At 41.7% G+C, this 19,604-nt stretch overlaps 1 protein-coding gene across 13 annotated transcripts in view; it reads right to left on the bottom strand.

The window, feature by feature from the left end:
- The window catches only part of CDH8 (cadherin 8), a 290,464-nt gene that overhangs the window by 221,493 nt on the left and 49,367 nt on the right, over positions 1-19,604 (bottom strand). For 8 of the 13 annotated variants that reach the window (XM_039503455.1, XM_039503456.1, XM_039503462.1 and 5 more), the window contains 2 exons: positions 7,795-8,002; positions 5,377-5,894 (listed from right to left, as the gene is read on the bottom strand). The exons of 3 other annotated variants lie outside the window; for them this stretch is intronic. The gene's annotated coding sequence lies outside the window, so the exon portion shown is untranslated. Of the gene's footprint in view, positions 1-5,376; positions 5,895-7,794; positions 8,003-14,426; positions 14,589-19,604 lie in introns of those variants that run through there. 2 more of the 13 variants (XM_039503463.1, XM_039503465.1) reach the window with 2 other exon arrangements.

Raw genomic sequence — 19,604 nt, 5'->3', positions numbered from 1 at the left:
TCTTTGTGTTCTTGCCTTTGCTTTGATGTCATCATCATGAAGCAGACCTCTATAGTGAACAAAGGAATACTTCATAAAAGCATCATCAAGTGGGAAAAAAATTCTCCCTCCTGCCCCCTCCACCATGCAGTATTAGTCAGTCCTGTCACACAACAGAAATAGCACTTGAGTGACAGCATAAACTTCGATGCTGGATAGACCTAGTAGAGACAATAATGATAACAAAACATACCACTTCCCTTAGTTATCAAGTATTTAAGGCAGACAATTAAGTGATTGCTCTCTGAATAAACAGAAAAGCATGAGCATGTTTAGTACAATTCCCCAGCTCCTATCTAGTGGATTGCATGCTTCAGATATGTCTCTTTTATCCAAAGAGATCCATTGCTCAACTATTGCACCAACAATGTGTAACTAGGGTTTTACAGACCCTCAGACCATCTGCACTGCTTGGCCCTGAGCTCTTCCTTCTCAGCGTAATTAATATGCAGTGCCATATCCCCGGATGTGTGGATGTCTCTCTGACTACACCTTATTGATTCACAAGCAATAGCCAACAGGCAGCATCATGGTTAAAAAGGAATAGCGGGGGCTCAGCTCTTGCATAATGAAGTGAATAGGCCATCAGTCCTTACATACAGACAGTCGTGCACTAGATTTTTTTATTCTGAGTTTTTAAAAACAATAAGGTACATTTTAAAATCTCTCACTTTACAGGTTTAGTTTGAAATTTAGTCCAGCAGTAATTCTCTTCCCCCCCACCCCAAAATCACTGCTGCAGTGGAGCCCTAGGCTATAAAGAGATTGCTAAGGAAGTGAAAACTCTCTTGCAACATTGCTATTACATAAGGACTGCCAAAGCAAGCCTTGAACTTTTAAGAGATTCTTAAGAATATGCTTGGAGTTAGAAAGTAGCAGGCTGCGAGGTTGCTGTGACTGAGTTGCACTGACATGGGACTTCTCAGACATTTTCTGGAATGAAATGGTGGCACTTACACTTTACATGTTATTTAGCATTAGCAGTAAATTGAAATAGTCTTGCCCCCTAGTGTGTGAAAGTCTGCAAAGAGATTATGCTGCAGGTTAAGTATAATTATTTACTCCAATTGTAAAGTTACTGTTTGGGATTCAAAGATTATTGACTCAGGACCTAACAGGAGTGTACTCCCCACAGTCTGAAAGGTAATTATTCCAATTAATGGGACTGATTTAATACTACACAAAAATCTAATAAAGTTCTTATCTGAGAACATCCTTTGTCTTGCTAAAATTTTCAAATCTTTCTGCACCATGCTGAATCAGAACTTTTTCTCTTATGAATGCTTATTGATATAAGGTTACATCTAAATTTAGCCATAAGTAGGTCTTAGGGCTTGCTTCCATCAATGTCAAGAAAAGTTTTTCCATACAACATCAATGGGAGTGGGGTCAGGCCCTAACTGAGTCTTGGTATAAGAGTTTGTTCCAGCCTCTTCCCACCCTTGTGTACAGATGCAGACTTCCTTTACACTTGCTTAACTTTGCTAATCAATGTGTAACTTACATTATCTTTACATACCACTCAATTTGCCCCAATAAGCCAAACTCTCTGTTGTGGGAAGAGGGATAAGTCAATATAGCCCACAAAGGGGGCCAGAAGAAAGGAATGCAGGGAAAAACAAAAACAAAACAAAACGTGACAGTGTATAGGTAAAAACAACAAGGAATCCGGTGGCACCTTAAATTTATTTGGGCATAAGCTTTCGTGGGTAAAAAACCCACTTCTTCAGATGCATGTATAGGTAGAGTTCTATCTTCTTACATCCTCTGGCTACTGGCTTTCCCTAATATACTCTTCACTTCTTGCTCCTTGGCATATATGTTACATTAACTTTGATTCCCCTAAACTCAGAGATTTACATTCAGATGTGACATGGAAGGTGGTGAAAATTACACGTCAGTAAATGGATGTGAATCTAAATTGGTTTAATCTATCCCCTGAGGGTGCCAAGAGAAAGCCTATGCTATGCAGTATCAACTTGGGCCATATCTGTACTACAAACTTCAGACAATGCAAGTTATGTTGTCATATAGACCCCAAAGTCTATATATTGCTCAGATGCATACATAATTGTCTGCCTACGCTGGTGCTGTGCATACTCACCACAAGTGCATTGATGTAAAGCAGGATTCACCACAGGTAGGCATCCCAGTGTACCATGCATCATTGTCCATGCCAATACTCTGGGACATTTTTGCAGTTTTTGTGGAGATAGTAATGATTCGCCCAACGATTTCTGGGAGCTATGGGTCTAGCTCCCAGGGTGCAACAGTCTCCACCCTGTAATACATTCCAAATCCTGTAATTTGTGCCATTTTTTGAAAATCCACAAAACCTGTGCATTGCTTTTCAGTCTCTGCCATGTCTGACAGAAAGATGGAGCCCTCAGAGCTCAGCATTATTCTCATGAATATTGTAAGTGCAGCATGAATGATTCTCCTGGATTTGCAGACCTTCAGGAAGTACCAAAACCATTGGATCATAATGAGGAAGATGACGATATCTTTCAGGAGAGTTTGTTGATGGACATAGTGGGGAAAAAAAAAATCCAGGTTGCTCATGGCATTCATGAAGTAGCTGGAGATGGTGGCAAATTATTTCTGGGTCCAAGATCAAGCACTGACTGATGGGACTGCATTGTAATGCAGGTTTGGGATGATGAGCAGTGCCTGCAGAACTTTCAGATGCAAATGGCCACATACCTGGATCTGTGCACAGAATTCACCTCAGCCTTTCAGTGCAGGGACACCCAAATAAGAGTTTCACTGACCGTGAAGAAGCAAGTGGAACCAGGGTTTGGCAGCTTGCAATGCGGGCTTGCTACTAATCAGTGGGAAATCATTTTAGAGTTGGAAAATCCACAGTGGGGGCCATTGTCATGAGAGTGTATAGAACCATTAATCATCTCCTGCTGTGCAGGACTGTGATACTTGGCAAAAAAATAGTGAATAGATTTGCAGCAATTAGGTTCCTGAATTCCAGTGGGGCAATAGGCAGAACAGAGCTACTATTTTGGCCCACCATGCTACTGAGTATATCAACAGCACAGGGATATTTTCCTATGGTTACCCAAGCACCAGGGGATGCATCACTGATATTAGTGTGGGTTGTCCAGGGAAGGTGTGTGATGCTTGCATCTTTGAGAATACAGGACTGTTCAGAAACTGCATGCAGGGACCTTCTTTCCCAAGTGGCAGATTACCACTGGCAATGTAGAAATGCTAATAGTGATTCTGAGGAACCTGCCCTAACCTTTGCTTATGAAGCCCGCCATGGGCCATCAGGTCAGCACTAAGGAAAGAGTCAACTACTGCTTCAGTAGGTGCAGAATAACTGTGGAATGTGCTTTTGGTAGATTGATGGGTTGCTGGCATTTTTTATTCACTAGATAAGACCTCAGTGAGAAAAAACAACATCCCAATGGTTGTAGCTGCATGTTGTATACTGCGTAAAATATGGGAGGGAAAGCAGGGGAAGCTGCAGCTAGAGGGGAGGGGTGAGATGAAGTGGACGTCTGCTGAATTTGAAGTGTCAGACACCAGGGCTATAACAAGAGCCCAATGTGGAGTTAGGAATTTGAGTGAGGGAAGGTGTTTAAAGGTTCGTTTTTCACTGCGAGCCACAGTAGTGTTCTGTCTTGCTGTCTTGAGATAATGTATGTTTTATGTAATTTAAATTATGTATTTTGGGGTTTTTTTTGCTGGTGTCTATTATGTTGTGCCTTCTGCAAGTTATAAAGACTTCTGGGCCTAGGGCTTTGCCTGCCACTATGAATTGTGTGGTGCTCGCTCATTGTACATTTATAAGTATGGTGGTGTTTTCCTCACGCTATGAATTCAGTGGTGCTTGGTGTGCATTTATAAGTAGTGTTTGATTTCTTGACTGCTACTGTGCATACTGTAACGTTCATTGAGAACTAATAAAGATACTTTGCAGGAAAAAAATCAATGCACAAAATCAAAGTGCTGTGTCATACAAATTTCAAACATAATGGGGTGAAATATTTAACATTCCTTTTTAAAGGGAAGCAAACTCTTATATCCATTTGTGTAAACAAAACAGTAGTTCATTGTAGTGCACTGTGGCTATCAGTCTGTAGTTTTCACAGGTCAGAGTATCTGAAGCTGTCCTCTGGCATGGAGCTGTAGGCCTGTGATGTCATATCTACGTGATGCCATGTGCTGTTGAAACTCTTGGGTCTTTTTGCCTGCCATCCCTATATTTCTCCATGTTCTTCATCATATTGGCCCTCCAAGTTGTTTGTCCATGACTCAGTGGCTTGTAGAATCTCGCAAAATATGTCCACCCTAGTCCTCTTTCTCCTTCTCCTCCTCCTCCAGGTCAGTCTTTCTGTGGGCATGAAGGGGACACTCCTCAAAGCTACCACTCAAGAAGTTGCTGATAAAGCAGACACACATACAATCAGATTTACCATCATAGCAGAAAGGGAAAGGCAAGTCTCAAAACACCCCTATATTATTCCCATAAATACTTACAGTAAGAAAGCCTTATTGACACTTGATCTTTGGAGTACTTTGGTAGAGCAGAAGAGGTCTCCAGCTCCAACCATGGTGAGGACAGTCTCCCAGGGATGTGGGGGTGGGGAGTTAGTGATATTCTGTTGCATGAAGCTATACAATTCCATCCCCTTTGCACAAGTCAGAAAACAGGGTCAGGGCTGTGAATATTGGCACTATTTTTCACTGGCAGTGTTGATTTTGTCTGATACCTCACTCCTCAGGGTTATAAAGGCCAGAACCCAGCTGCTCCTGGTGTCCTGAAGCAAACTGGGCCTGTATGCCACTAGCCGGTTTGCTGTGATGGTGCCAACTGAACTCAAAAAGAGTGGCATGGGTAAGCGTCCTACCACCAAGGAAGAAATAAGGCTGCCATCCCTAGAAACCTTCTGGAGAGGATTGCAGAATCTCTCTATAAAACGTTTTATCCTCCTGAGAGATCTCAATGAAAGGGACATTGTTATTCACATAAACAGACATATTTCACCCTTCCCAAACACGGGAATGGAAAGCAGAGGCTGTCTCTATTTCTGTTTGTTCTACCTCTGCCCAAGCACAGGATACCAAATTGATGTGGATTGTATATTCAGACTGCCACGGTAGTGTTGAAGAATTTGTTTTGAATTTACTTCCTAATTTTTAATTTTCTCACAATAGACCAGTAAAGCAATGAAAAGTTGATACCTTTGTTTCATAAACTTGAGGATGGGCCAAGTGCCATCTTTAAATGGGGGTGGGGGAAAGAGATGGGAAAGGGGAAAGAGAGAAGGAGGAAAAGCAAATAAAACATTGTTAAGAAAAATGCATGCACACACTTACCCAAGCTCCTTTTCCTTTCATCACTGGGCTCATCCACACTTGCCTTGTGGGAATAGCTAGACTCCTGCTGAGATTCAAATAGGTCCTGGCTCGCGGCATTGTTGGAGTCTCTTACTGTGTCTCTCTCCTCCACTTCTGCCTCCTCACTATTCATTGCAGGAGTTTGTGTCTTGGGCTCCTCCACAGTATCCATGGTGATGTGGGTTCTCCTCCAAGTATGGCATGCAGTTCATTCTAAAAGCAGCAAGTCTGTGGGACACCACCAGACTTTTTGCCTTCCCTCGCTTTATGGTATCCCTGATGATTCTCCTTTGCTTTTCCATTGCCACTGCTGCTGATCCCTATTGTACCCCTTTGCCTGCAACCACCTGCAATCTGCTTGCAGATGTCCACGTTTCTATGGCTGTTTCTGTAGTTGTGCTTCCACAGCCTCTTCTTCCTACACTCCCAGGAGATCCAACACTTCTTCTCTGCTCCAGGCAGGCGCGTGCCTCGAATTGCTGTGTGTGCATGGAACCCTGGTCGGTTGGACATAAATAACAAAGATGAGCTGCTAGGTATGCTTCATAGAATCATAGAATCTCAGGGTTGGTAGGGACCTCAGGAGGTCATCTAGTCCAATCCCCAACGTGGGCAACCAGGAAAGGGCATTTCAAAACCACACCAGGTTTTAAAGGGGGGTGAGGGAGAGAGAGACGAGCTTCCAGTCTCTGTAACCTCTGGTCAGTAGAGTTTTAAAAATGTGAGCAGAGTGGTCACTGTTGGAAATGGGTTTTTGTGGCACAGTGGCTGGAGGACTATTAAGGACAACACAGGTCAGGCATTGTCTACACTTGCAATGAGTCAACCAAAATAGTTTGACCATGGTCATAGAGGTGGTTTTAGAATGTTGCTGTAACAGGACACTTACACTGGCCAGAGACAAATTTGATTGAAAAATGCATAAATGGGCTAACGGTGACTTATATTGACCTAAATTTGTAGTATAGATGAGGCTTTAGAATCACTTTCAAATATGCCCTAGGATTTCAGCACTTCTGAAGTTGTTTCAGAAGAGGTGGGTTACGTGCATTACTCACTTGCAAGTATGGTTTCATTCTGAGAGTTCTTAGAGACTCGGGGAGATGTAAATGTCACCATGAGAGCTGGACAAATGTTTATTTTTTTTAAAAAAAATTTATCAATGAAAATATTTGACAAATAATTGTGGATTGTTTGACTGGCTCTAAACCCTGGGCAATACTGGAAAAATAGATTTTAGGATTTATTTATTTTTACTAACTGATTTTGTAGAATAAAATGTATCTGAACAATATAAATTCAATTGCTCTATCCAGTAATATTGTGTAATTCTGAGGCATTCTTTCAGCGATATGTCAGCGTGTGCACGTGCACGCACATGAAAAATATTTTGGAAAAGATAAGGAAAAACCATAACAAACTTATACTTTCTTCAAAGTTTCCTCCCTGTTGGCTAAAGTGTGATCTCTGAACTGCCAAACACAAGCTTTCTTTATGCCAATACCCTGTGGAAAGCTTGGAATGTTTACCCCTTTGACTCAATGTCAGGATGTATTATACTACTCTAACAGGGGTAATACAATTTCCCTCTCTTCTCTGTAAAATGACAATAACTCTTTTGACGTGTGTTACAATGGTGTGTGATAGTGAAGGGTGGGGAGAAATGTAAAGATAAAAAAAAAGAAAGATACATTTCTCATCTTGTTTTGTAACTAACAAAATGTGTAAATGAAAAATAACCCTGTAGCTTGCTATGCTGGCTCTTTTCTGCTATCTGTGCTTGTTGACGTTGTATTGAAAACAACATCTTCTAGGTAAGGAATTCTGTTTCATTTGTTTGCTTATTAAGAACTAGAAAGTGCATAATCCAGAAGGGCATGATATATAGATGAAGTTGTCAAGAGCAATTCAAATACTCAGAGTAGTTTCTCAAATGTGATAATTACTATTTATTTTATAGTCAGGCACATGACATCCCATCATTAAAGTATCTCCTCATTTAGCTTTCATTATTAACCACAATTTTCTATCTTATCGACTCCAGGCAAGACCATATTCTACTACATAGCAACAATAGGAAAACTAGCACATGTTTACTTTATTAGAAATTAAACTCAAATCTATTTCCACAATTCAAAAAGGTGCCTCATTTGAAAATACTGATGGCATCAATTAGGGATTGAAATTGCCCTTTAGCACGCGTTAGTAAATCCTCATACCATACCTTGGGGAAAAAAATAAAATCAGACAACATGGGTAGGATTTTCAGAAGTTCTCAGAGTTGGCTTAACTCTGCTCCCATCAAAATCCATGGAGGTTTACCACTAATTTCAATGGGAGCAGTTAGGTCAGTGCTGATCATTTATGAAGATTCCATCCTTTGTGTACATTCATTACCTGAATAGCCTCTATTCCAACATCTTGGACAGTTAGATTTCAGCTTCTCTCCCAGCCACGCCTGTCTCAAGTAGCTGAGCCTTAGTTCTCCCCTCCGGCCTCTGAGTAGCTAGTCTCTGTTTTGTCTTCTCGTTGCGTCATTCACTCAGTTCCACCTTCCAGCTTCAGTAGGCAGGAAACCACATCCAGCAGCAGCTTGAGCTCAGTTCTGCTCAGCAGATAGAGAGGAACAGGGGAAACCAGTAGGAGGGGAAAATCAAATAGGCAGAAGGGAAAACTCAGAGTTGAAGGCATTGGGCAGGAATGGGGACAGAAGAAGGTGGAAGAAAGAGACCTAGAGAGTGGAGAAGAACAGGATGACCATTCGGGGGGGGGGGCGGGGGCAGGGAGAAGAAGGGCAAATATTACCAGTGGCAGAGAGAATTGAGGAGGGGTCACTGCACTGAGGAGACTGCAAGGGACAGAAACTCAAAGGTGGGCAATGGAAAGATGGCAGAAGGAGAAGCAGGCTGACAGGCCACATGCTGTTCCCTCCAAGCTAAGTTTCTATTAACCCTTTGAACAAAGACCAATGAGTATTCTTGTTATCAGGGTTCTCAGTAGAGAGAAGGACTCTCTTTTTTCCCTCCTCCCACCGTCCTTGCCCTCTCCATACTGAGCTCAGTCTTTTTGGAACATCTTCTAATGCTGATGTTCCCACTTCTCAGTTCTGAATATTCTGTTGCCTCCATCCTTGCCCTGCCACACACATGTATGTTGCCTCCTTCAGCCTGTGGAGCAGTCAGTAATTAGAAGCAATGGGACAAAGGGCTCAGCAGAAGAGTGGACCAAGATATTTAGGGTGGTTCTCAGCAATACAGATGGATCAAAGCAGTAGTCACCTTCTATCTGGAATAGCAGTGCTTTTAACTCCAAAACACTAGTTAATCCTTTAGGAATAAACCACCTGAACGTTAACCAGCCTTTTAAAGCATTATTAAGCATTGACTAAATAAATTCAGAAACTACCTGATTTCTTGAAAAGTTGTAGGAATTAAGGAGAAAGTATTTACACATACATCACACACTACTCACTACACTGAGCCAGGCATGTAGGAATTCTAGCAACATTGCAAAGCCCCATTATCACAGCACTGTTCACCTGGAGTGTCTTTCTCTGCAGACCGTGGCATGACAGGCATGCCTGCCTCAGTGTCTCTCCTTTGGAGTCCCCAGAACTAGTGCAAAGAGTCTTTCTGAGAGCCAATAGCCCTTTGCAGGGTAATTTATTACAAAAGAAAGCCTCCTGTGCACATAACAAGCTCCAACACCATAGTCCAGAGTTCCTCCTACATAATCCAAATAGTACATACAACATGCAGTCCTGGCACCCCTCAACACAGCCTGGCTCACCAGCACAGCTATGGGACGCTCCCTGGTTCTCAAGATTAGCTCTTTCCTGTCCTTGTAGCAGGACAGTCAGCCCAGCTTGATTGCAATTTCACTCATTCCACCATTTCTTCTGGGGAGCATCCCTCACTCCCTCACTGCCCAGATCTCTTATGGTTCCTCGGGATCTAGTTCTCTGGCCCTGGATATATCAGCAGGTAAACTCCTCCTCTCCTCTCCTGTCTTCCGCCTGTGGCTCCAGCTTTCCAAGTTAAAGCCACTAGGCAACTCCCTCTGCTGTTCCTCCTGCCTTCAGTCCTCTCTCGCCCTCCAATCCTGGCTTTCTGGTTTGGGGACACTGGCCAGCAAACCCATCTACTGCTCTCCTGCCTTCAGCCTTCTCCAGGAACCAAATTCTGTTTCCTTCTGGGATTCCTCCAGTCTCCTGGTCTCTAGCAGCTCTCAACTGCCCTTCCTGACTCAGCCTGCTCTGACTCAGTGGATTGATCTCTCTCTCTCTCTCTCTCTCTCTCTCTCATTTGTTGGGTTTGCTCTTCTTCTTAACCTTTGATCCTTTATAGCACCCAGGTGCTGCTCGGTCATCTTAATTGACCAAATGGTGGGACCTGCTCTGGTACAGGGGAGCTGGAACTACTTCATTCTCAGGGCCAGTCACTGACACCCACACACTTCAACAAAGTGATTTAACCCTTTTGAAACAGCATACTAGTAACGTTACATGGACGCCTTCATGTGTTTAATTATCATGAACAGCGTGAGATGTAAGAGCAGAATCCTGCCATAGATGTATAATACTTACTTGTTCATTTTCTTCCTTTTGAAGATTTCTCCGGGACACTTTTGTTTTGATATACTTTTCATCTAGTGAATTTCATTGCTTTTTTATAATTGAAAATCATACTGGAATTTTTTTAACCTAATGTTAATTTTTACTGAAATAACACTTTTTGTCTAAATTACTATAATTATATTCAATACACTTTTTTATTGCAGCCTATCATCCAGACGCTCTGATGAAGAAATAGAGAAGCTAATTTAATGTACAAAGATAGAAATTACCAGTACAGCCGATGTTTAAGTGACTGAAAAGATATTCTTTTCAGCAGACAATCCAGCATTCTCAAAACTAGTGTCCAGATTCTAGAATGCTGAACAAGAAGAAATTTGTAAACTCTTAAAAAACATCTTTGATGTTTAGGGCTTTTTTTTTTCCTTATGTTCTTTTGATTTGAGATAAGCTGCTAAAATGCTGAAGAATATGTGGGATTTCAAGATGTGCAGGAAGATTTCCAAAAGCACAAATCAGACATTTGTCACTGGGGCTGAAATGCAACTCCATTTTTAAGTGTGAATTCATCTATGCATTCAGCTATAATATCACCCAAGACATTCCTCAATAGATATAATTTTTAACTGAAAGGAATATGACAAAGTAGTCTCAAATGAGCTTGGGCATGTTGTTCTATATGAATTTCATTATACCATTGAATTCTTGTGTTTCAGGATAGTTGTCCCATAGAACTCAATTAATATTCACCAAAAATGGCACCAAAATTACATTCACGACGTAATGCAAGATCCACATATCTCAGCACATCTTTTAGACTACATTGTCATGCAGTTTAGAAAAAAAACCTGAAAAGTAGTATCAGTATGGCAATAAAATACATAGAATTCTACAAAAGACAGTTATCTACAGCCTTAACTTTGCATAATTTCCCACAATTAGGGGGGGAAAGTGTAACAAATCCAGACACACATGCTCATCAAAAGCGAAAGACATTTTAGATCATCAGGATCATCTCTCCACCTTCCTTGCTACTCCAACTAAGGCACAATATTGTTCCTTTCCCCGAGATCCTGCAAAGTGGGTATATGAACACTAGGTCAGATTCTTGTCTCTGGGTCCATACTGAACTAGTTTCCCAGCATGGTGTTATAAAGGGTGATCTGCTGGTGAACGTGTGCTATTAGCTGCACAAGATAATATTAGTTTGTATATCTATAGCATCTGAAGAGTTCAAAGTACTTTACAAACATGAATGAATTAAACTTCACATGAGTTAGTTAAGAATTTGTAGCCACATTTTAAAGATAGAAAAAAGCTACAGAGGAGTAAAGTGACTTGCTCAAGGTCACTCAGGAAGACTGTGGTAGGAGTAGAACGGAGAATAGATCTCCTTACTCCAAGTTCTATACATTAAGGATAAGATCATGATGTAGTTCTTAAACATCCCATAAAAAAGAGTAGAGATGTTAATGCCAGTGTTCCAACTACATTCCAGTTTGGCAATTACATCCTGCCTGTCTACATTCACCTGCTGTTTAGCTGGCTATGGTATTCTTCTTCACTTCCTTCGCTACGCTGCCGTGTGGTGCTGCCTCGTTCCATCCTAGTGGTGAGACAAAGTGATCCTTCTCTATCCCTTTCTTCCCTCACAAGTGTCTCGTGAGCCTTACTTCATTACGGTTGGTAAAGCACTTTAATTTCCTGGGTGAAAGCTGCTGAAGTAGTGCAAATAATTTATATTTGTAAAATACATTTAGCTCAGAAATCTCTAAGCTTGTGTGACATAACTGTGAGGTATGAAAGAGAAAAAAAAAAGCATTTAAATACTATCACTAGAGTAGTCTGAAGAAAATTTTGGATTTTATCTTAATTAGTGATTGATGTATCTTAAAGACTTCACTGGTCTGAGTCCGTGGGAATAAGCATCAAACTCCGGATGCTTAACTGAGTTTATTCACACATTTTGAGGATACTACTTATGATACTTTCTGAGACAATATAATTACACGCTCACTCTCTTAGTAAGGCTCCCTTCTGCTCCAGGTTGAAGCACACTGGTGGGACATTTTGAGAAGTACACAATGCTTACACTGGCACTCTAATGCAGTGCTTGTTTTCTGGAAATTGGTGCTGCATTGCCTCCACTGATCTTGCTGGATTAGTCTTATAGATAAACCAAGCACTCCATTCTCCAGGGATGTCAACTTGACCTCTTACACATCCACTAATATTTCCTTTAAAAAGTTTTAAAATGTTATGAAAAGGCTCAGGCCAGTTATTTTATCCACACTTTGTATCAACAGAAGCTGAAGACAAGATACAGGTCTGTAAAGCAAATTAGTTACAGTATTTACATTTAAGCTAATTATGCTATTTTGTCAAGTGGATCTCATCTAGTCTGAACCAAGAGATGTTGCTCCACATCCTTCTTCTCCATGCTAGCTTGATATCCAACTTTGTATAGCATAATAAGGTAACATTTTTATGAACAAGCCTAGTGTCTGTGATCTGCCTTCGTATGAAATTAGTTTCTTCCCAAATGCCTGTTATTCCAGTTGTTAAATTACTTTAAGTCATGCTCCAAGGCATATATAGTATACTACAATCAAATGCGAACAACACTTTGCATATCATTAAATGCCAAATTCTCTCTGACACTGTAGAAGCAGAACTGCAGCCAGAAATGTGTGTTTTTTGTGCTTGCTGTTCTGATTGCCAAGTGAACACAAGCAGGGGGAAGCAATGCTGCCAAGTGTCAGGGCTGCATTAATATTGTTATTATTCTCTGGGAGTGAAGGGTACAATGCTATTTTCTCCAAAGGTATTATTGATACTGAGGATTAGCTATAAAATTTGTATAATTATTGCAGTACCCATGCCATCATATATTATACAACACAGGATGCTTCAAGACAAGGGATTTTACACATCTTTCTGCACTTTTTGCAGAGCAAAGGAAAGGTTATATGGAATCGATGAAATCAGTTGGTTAAAACAAAGGAAAAGCATACCACAACAAAAATTATATCACTCTGTTGAGAGATGTTTTGTCAATGTCCTCTTAAAATCTCTTCAAACTCTTTTTCTCTTTGTCTACCAATAGCCCTTTTGCCTCTTTCAAATCTTCTTAAAATTCCCTTCCTTCAAGAATCCTTCCAATATTGTGTTTCTAATCAATGAAATCTCTAGCACCCTCTTTTATGTTAGCTGTTATCCAGTATCCAGTCTTTCTTGGCTGTCTCTGCCTTAGGGCCTTCTCCTACAAATACTTTATGTTTATTGCTGAGAATAATAGTGCTTATTGCTGTGAGTAATCTCACTGATACTACCTGAGAGGATAATAATAGAACTCAATCTCCTAGCCTGGCCTATGAAAACACCACTTATTTTTTGAGATATCCATTGACTTGGGATAATTTATTCACCAATTAACAGAATGGCATTTTACAAACATATGTTCAAACCCTACAAAATTTGAAGTAAATGGCAAAACTCCCACTGATTTCAATGTAAGCTAGATCCAGCTTTGAGATGCAAGATTAGTATATTTTATCTGGGCAAATGAGACAAAAATTCTTTCAAGGTATGAAAGAGGGAACAGAAATCAGATAAAGGAAGAAGTGCAATTCCCCCACCAATCCCCCAACTTTTTCTCAGTAGTAGTCTCATGATCATCCATAGGGCTACCCAGGAGCTAGACTGAAAGTCCCCACACAGTACTCGCATGAGTAACTGCTCACCAGTGCACAATCTGGCCTTAGGTGACAGAGGGTTGCAGGATCAATTGCTAACTCAGCAACAAATTCAAATGCATATAAGAAAAGACCCATACTACATATTTAATACTCACATTTTAGTAGGTTTGATTTATTTTTCATTTTTCCCCTTATTTTTGTTAATTTAGAAGAAAGCTAATCATAGAGAACCTTAGTTGAAGAGATCAGATTTCAAATCACAATATGTTTACTAGTTCTTATTGGTTGTCAAATGGCTACAACATGAACAAATCTTGGTTAATTAACTAAATTATCAATTTAAACTGCCTTGACATCTAAAGACATTTAACAGAGTACACTAAATTACACTGTATTCATCTAATGATAATGCATTTGTAATGCAGTCTTTTCAGTTCATTTCAATTCTTGGATTATAAGAAAAAGAAGAATATGTTTCCTCAGAGCAGCTGGCTTGCAACTATTTAATAAATAATTTTTCTGTGTCCATAATTATTGCTGATATTGGTAGTTAATAGTGAATTATCATAAAGCTGCTCTTGAGAGGTGAAGAACATGTGTTACAAACCTTTATACTGTTAAGAGGGGGGGGGTTGCATAGCTGCACCGCTCTAAGAGCAGATCACTGAATGAATTGAGTCTCAGATTCAGTATTTTTCACCTGCTCCCACTTACTACTTCTCACTCCCAGGGGAATAGTAATTTACTTCACTTCTTACCATGGAGCAGCTCACACACACACACACATGCTCCAGGCCATCTAGCCTGATCAGCAAATGGCGAAAGTGCAGTCAGGACTCTTCCCCATGCCTGCCCTTCTCTGTCTTCCTCTCTGCCCCCTTACTTGGAGTGGGGAGTAGTGGAAAAGTAGCTCCTGCTCTTCTTCCCATGGCTGGAGTCACAAGCTGAGCAAAAAGAATAATGGGGGTTGCAACATGAATCTGAAGTAGCCCCTATCAAAGTGAAAAAAGAACTCCTCAGAGGAATAAAAGTTAGGAGTCTCCAGGTTTTTATAGACCTATGTGAGAAATAATTACAAAAATCAAAACTTTCCCTCTGAAGATCAACACAACTGTCACCCACTGTGTGTACAAATATATGGAATGCAGGATATTTTCATGGGGTTTTAGAAGCACTCATTTGGGATCCCACATTACTCATGAGTGGCCAGCCTGCAAGGGAGTGGTGCAGATTATCCCAAATGAGTGTTGAGACCTCATCTTTATGGATTTTAAATATGTCAGATATATTACAGGAAAAACCATACTAGGAATGTTTGATCAAGTTTTTACTAAATTGACTGGGACATTTTTTTGTATTCCTCAACCCGTAAAGCCAGGAGACTTAATTGTCCAAATGTACATGGATCAACGGGAGCCAAAAAATCCCCACAAAATTTACCTTAAATAGTTTTTCCTTACATACCAATGTCACAGTATTAAAGTTTGTTGTTCTATCCCACTCCATGGCTAAAAGCAAGTGTTTCCCAGTGATGGCAGAATAATTTTGGGGAAAGGATAATTGGGTAAAGGACAAATGAGGTATTCAGAGGTGAAGGGAACATTTTATTCATCATGAAATGTAGCAATTTAACAAGTGGACTTCATCTCCACATATGTAATCCATCCCGTATGGAAAGCTACAGTAATAATCCAGTGTCTAAAGAGTCAGTTAACATTCTTGAACAACATAAACCAAAAACCAGCCAAACAAAAACAAAAACAAAATGAGAGTCTGACCTGGTAAAATTACTCATTGGCTTGAATAGATGACCCTGGAAAGGCTAAGTCTATGACCTAATCTGTAGTGGTTCACTGGAGACATGAACTAATTAGAAGCAAACATCAGCAAGACAGCCTGCAATTACATGCTATTTTAATATCAACATTTTACCAAAAATAATATAAATTGTAGGTGGGGCTGATTGTGCCTCCTATAGGTCAGATTTCCCAGCATTTCCCTTTATAGCACCATGTTTCCAATTGCTAGTCACTTTGCCAGACTAACTATTTGGGATAAAATTTGGTATGCTGGAGGTCTGTCTCAGGCTACGGTTTTGGTTAAAGTTTCAGCAAAAATGGTGCAGCTGTTTCTGAGAACGAGAATGTGTTTTGTCCACATTAAAAAAATTCATATAGACAGTTCATGGAGACACACTAGAGTTGCTCAATGCTTTAGAGGAGGAACTTGAAATCTGGCAGGAAAGGAAGAGGAGTCACCTTGGTGTCAGGGATGTGCCAAATTTGGCCAAGTTATAAGCATCAAAAATTGCAGTTTTCACATGCTCAGTATAGATGTAGCATTTGGCAGCTAAGTTCTCTGAAGAGTCTATCTGCACTGAGCATGCTCCAGCCCCTCACAGCTCCTCTCTGCTGTCCAGAGTACACATGCACAGACTCACTCAGCATGCTCCATCCCAGGGCTTCAGGAGATGAGCAGGACTTTCCCTGAAGTTGCTTTTCATGATGGCTATGGACTTCTGTTGCACCATGCACCATAACTGAGAGCTAGGGAGACTGTCTCTCCTGTGTTCTCAGTCCAGCAGCATGAAGGAGAACACCTCCTGAAAAATGTAGAAGAGACAAAATCTGGACTTGGGGTGAGGGACATAGGAGAAGAAGATTGAGACAAGTAGTCTGGTGGGGAGAGACTAATATTGGGCGCTCCTGGGAGAATAAGACTCGGATTGGACAAGGAGCCAGTAAGCAGGGAGGGAGGGTGAAGAGGGAGATAGATCAGATAAGGAACTGTGTGGAGGAGGATGGAACTGAGCACAGTGAGAGGAGATTCTGAGATCAGATGAGGAACCTGAGGGTGGAAGACTGAGACTGGCTGGGCAAGAAGGGTGGAGACTCAGATGGGACTGAGATGAGAATCTAGGATGGGAGACCGGAGACAAAACTAGAACAGATGGGAGGGGATAGGACAGAAGGGATCAGGTTTTGGGGGGGGATGGAGCCGTCCCTAGGGGATGGCGAATTGGGATGACCGCTCCATGCCCAGCACTTTGGGGGGCCGGCACCACATGAGAGGTGGGGGAACTGCTAGCTGGGGGAGACTACCCCCAGGCCTGCCCCTTCCACCCAAGGGAGAGCGTGCCAGAAGAGTGGCATGTGGGGGTGCCGTTGCAGCCTTCCCAGTCATGGAGTGCTGGAAGGGAGAGCGCGCGGTGCTGCCCTGGCCTCCCCAGCCCTGGGAAGGCGGATAGTGTGGCCCCAGCCCCCTGGATCCCAATGTTGCCACCGAAGCAGGGCTCTGGGGGGGCTGAGTGTTGGCAGGGCCATGCCTGGATGTTTGGGGAGGCACCGCCTCCCCCAGCTTCCCCTACCTGCCCCAGGCACGGTCAGTCCCAGAAATGACATCACTTCCACCCCAGGCCCCACACCCTCAAGTGACGGCTTTGTGTGGAGGAACAGAGGCTGAAGGGTCTTTGGCCTCTAATGCACAATCCTCTCCAGAATCTGTTCAGGAACTTAAGATTCTTGAGTCTTAGCATTCTCTGCTGTCCTCAAATTTCTATGAAACATACATCAGCAAAAAGTGTGTGTTGCATCCCCCTCTAATGCTGGTCCACATAGATGGCAACCTACTACTGGTATAAGTTACTTCATTGGGTCAAGTGGCAGAGGTTTATGCTCTGGGCCTACGAGTTCCAGTTCTGCTGATGAACCACATGGGTACCAATATGATTCCATATGCCAGAATTTTTATTGTTGTTTTAAAGTTTGCTTTGAAAATCTAAACCTGCATTAAAAAGTCCAACATTAAAAGTCCTATAGAAAAAAAATAATATATGACCATGTAATTAAAGACTGTAGCTGGATTTTTAAAGGTGTTTCAGTGCCTAATATGCAGATAAATTTCTAGGGGAATTTCCAAAAGCACTTCAAAACTCATTGGGCCAAAGAGAGAAAATGAGAATGATTCTATAGACCCAGGGTTGCGGCACTTACATGAGAGACCCGAGTTCATGCTGCTGCTCCACATCAGAATGATGGGGAAACTGAACTCAGTTTTCCCATGTCAGCATCCGAGCTAGAGGTTGGGCAGCATCACCTCCCTCTCTGGCCATTTTGTGAATCTAGCCCTTAATTTTCTTTGCTTTTATGTTAAAAACCACCTGGAAAATAAAGGACTTTTTGGTCAGTTTTTTGATTTACCAGAAATTTTTCTGAATTTTTGGGTTTGGTTCCAATAAAACAATTGTGTTTATTATTTTTCAGAACTGTCAGTGAATTGAAACATCAGTTATTCACCCAGCTGTAGCCCAGAGCCCCTTAGTGCCTATAGAAGTCATTTTATTATCCATCACAGTATGTCCTAAGGACCAGAAAGTATCATCCTACTCAGAAACAGGAGTTCTGGGAATGATATTTCAGCAGTGGAAACGCCAGTTTACTGCCCCCACGGAAAATGTCCTTTGAAGAAATGGGCCCAAATTACAAGCTCAATCTGTCAGGTAGGGTGCATATGCAAAACAAATCTGAGCGTTAAGATCCATCTTTAATCATTTGCAAAAGTAACTGCTCTTGGCAGGAGTGCATTTGGAAATTCGGGTTCAACTAATATAAATTGGCATAGCTTCATGGAAAGTCAACACAGTACATTGTCAGGGTACCGGGGGGTAACCTGTCTCAGAAGACCCTGCCCACAGTGATTTCATTACCTGCTAATCTCTACAAACATCTGAGCTATTACCCAGAAATGTCTCAAAAATACCCTCAAAATAAAGTAACTGAATAAAAGCTGTTAGTGGTAAGGATAGAATTACTAGTATCTGTCATGCTGGCTCACAACTGTGAATGCCTACCTCAGGGCAGACTGCCAGAAAACAGAGCAAACACTCCCAAACTGGTGGTGTATTCTGTAATTAGATTTCACCAAACCAGCAACAAGTGTGAACTCCTAGATCACTATACCAATCTTACCATGAAATCACAGACAGTCACTGTAGACTCTCCAGTCTATCTTGCCACCAAGATGAACTGGACTTTGTGATAAAATGGTCACTTACACCAAAAATCACATCACATTTAGGTTGCTTCCAGTCCCCAGAGACCAGTCATTTACTCTGTATCATTTGGTACTCTAGTGCAGGGGTCAGCAACCTTCGGCCCACGGCCTGCCAAGGTAACCCCTGGTGGGCTGGGCCGGGCCAGGCCAAGCCAGTTTGTTTACCTGTTACGTCCGCAGGTTCAGCTGATTGCGGCTTCCACTGGCCACAGTTCACTGCTCCAGGCCAATGTGGGCTGTGGGAAGTGGCAGCCAGCAAATCCCTTGGCCCACGCAGCTTCCCACAGCCCCCATTGGCCTGGAGTGGCGAAACGCAGCCAGTGGGAGCTGCAACTGGCCGAACCGGTGGACGCAGCAGGTAAACAAACTGGCCTGGCCCACCAGGAGGCTTACCCTGGCGGGCCAAGTGCCAAAGGTTGCTGAGCCCTGCTCAGGAGCTTACACTAAGGACAATGCTGGCACCCAATTCTATAGTAAACTAAATAAAGTTTTATTAGCTAATAAAAGGAAATGACAGTTATTGAGAGGTTAAAGCAGATAAAATATATGCACAGGGGAGCCACAGTTTGTAATTCCAATTGGTGGCAATGATATAGTAAACTGCCAGTGTCCCAAAAGTCCTTTCAGAATACCTTCCTATAAATATCTGAACTATTACTCAGAAATGTCTCAAAAATGCCCTCAAAATAAGTTACTGGTACCTTAATAAAAGCTGCTAGTAGTAAGGATAGGACAACTAGTACCTAAGTTGGGTCTTCTTTTGTCATCTTGTCTTAACCAACACAGTAGCACAGTAATTGTAAATGACTTGACTACTATTAACATTAATAAACTTTATTGAGAGCAGCTTGCAAGGGCGTTAAAATAAAATAAACTTTGCAAAA

The sequence above is a fragment of the Mauremys reevesii genome, linkage group 16 (genome assembly GCF_016161935.1).
Source record: "Mauremys reevesii isolate NIE-2019 linkage group 16, ASM1616193v1, whole genome shotgun sequence".
Classification (NCBI taxonomy): domain Eukaryota; kingdom Metazoa; phylum Chordata; order Testudines; family Geoemydidae; genus Mauremys; species Mauremys reevesii.
The sequence above is the reverse complement of the archived record's forward strand: the minus strand, read 5'-3'. Positions and strand labels throughout refer to the sequence as shown.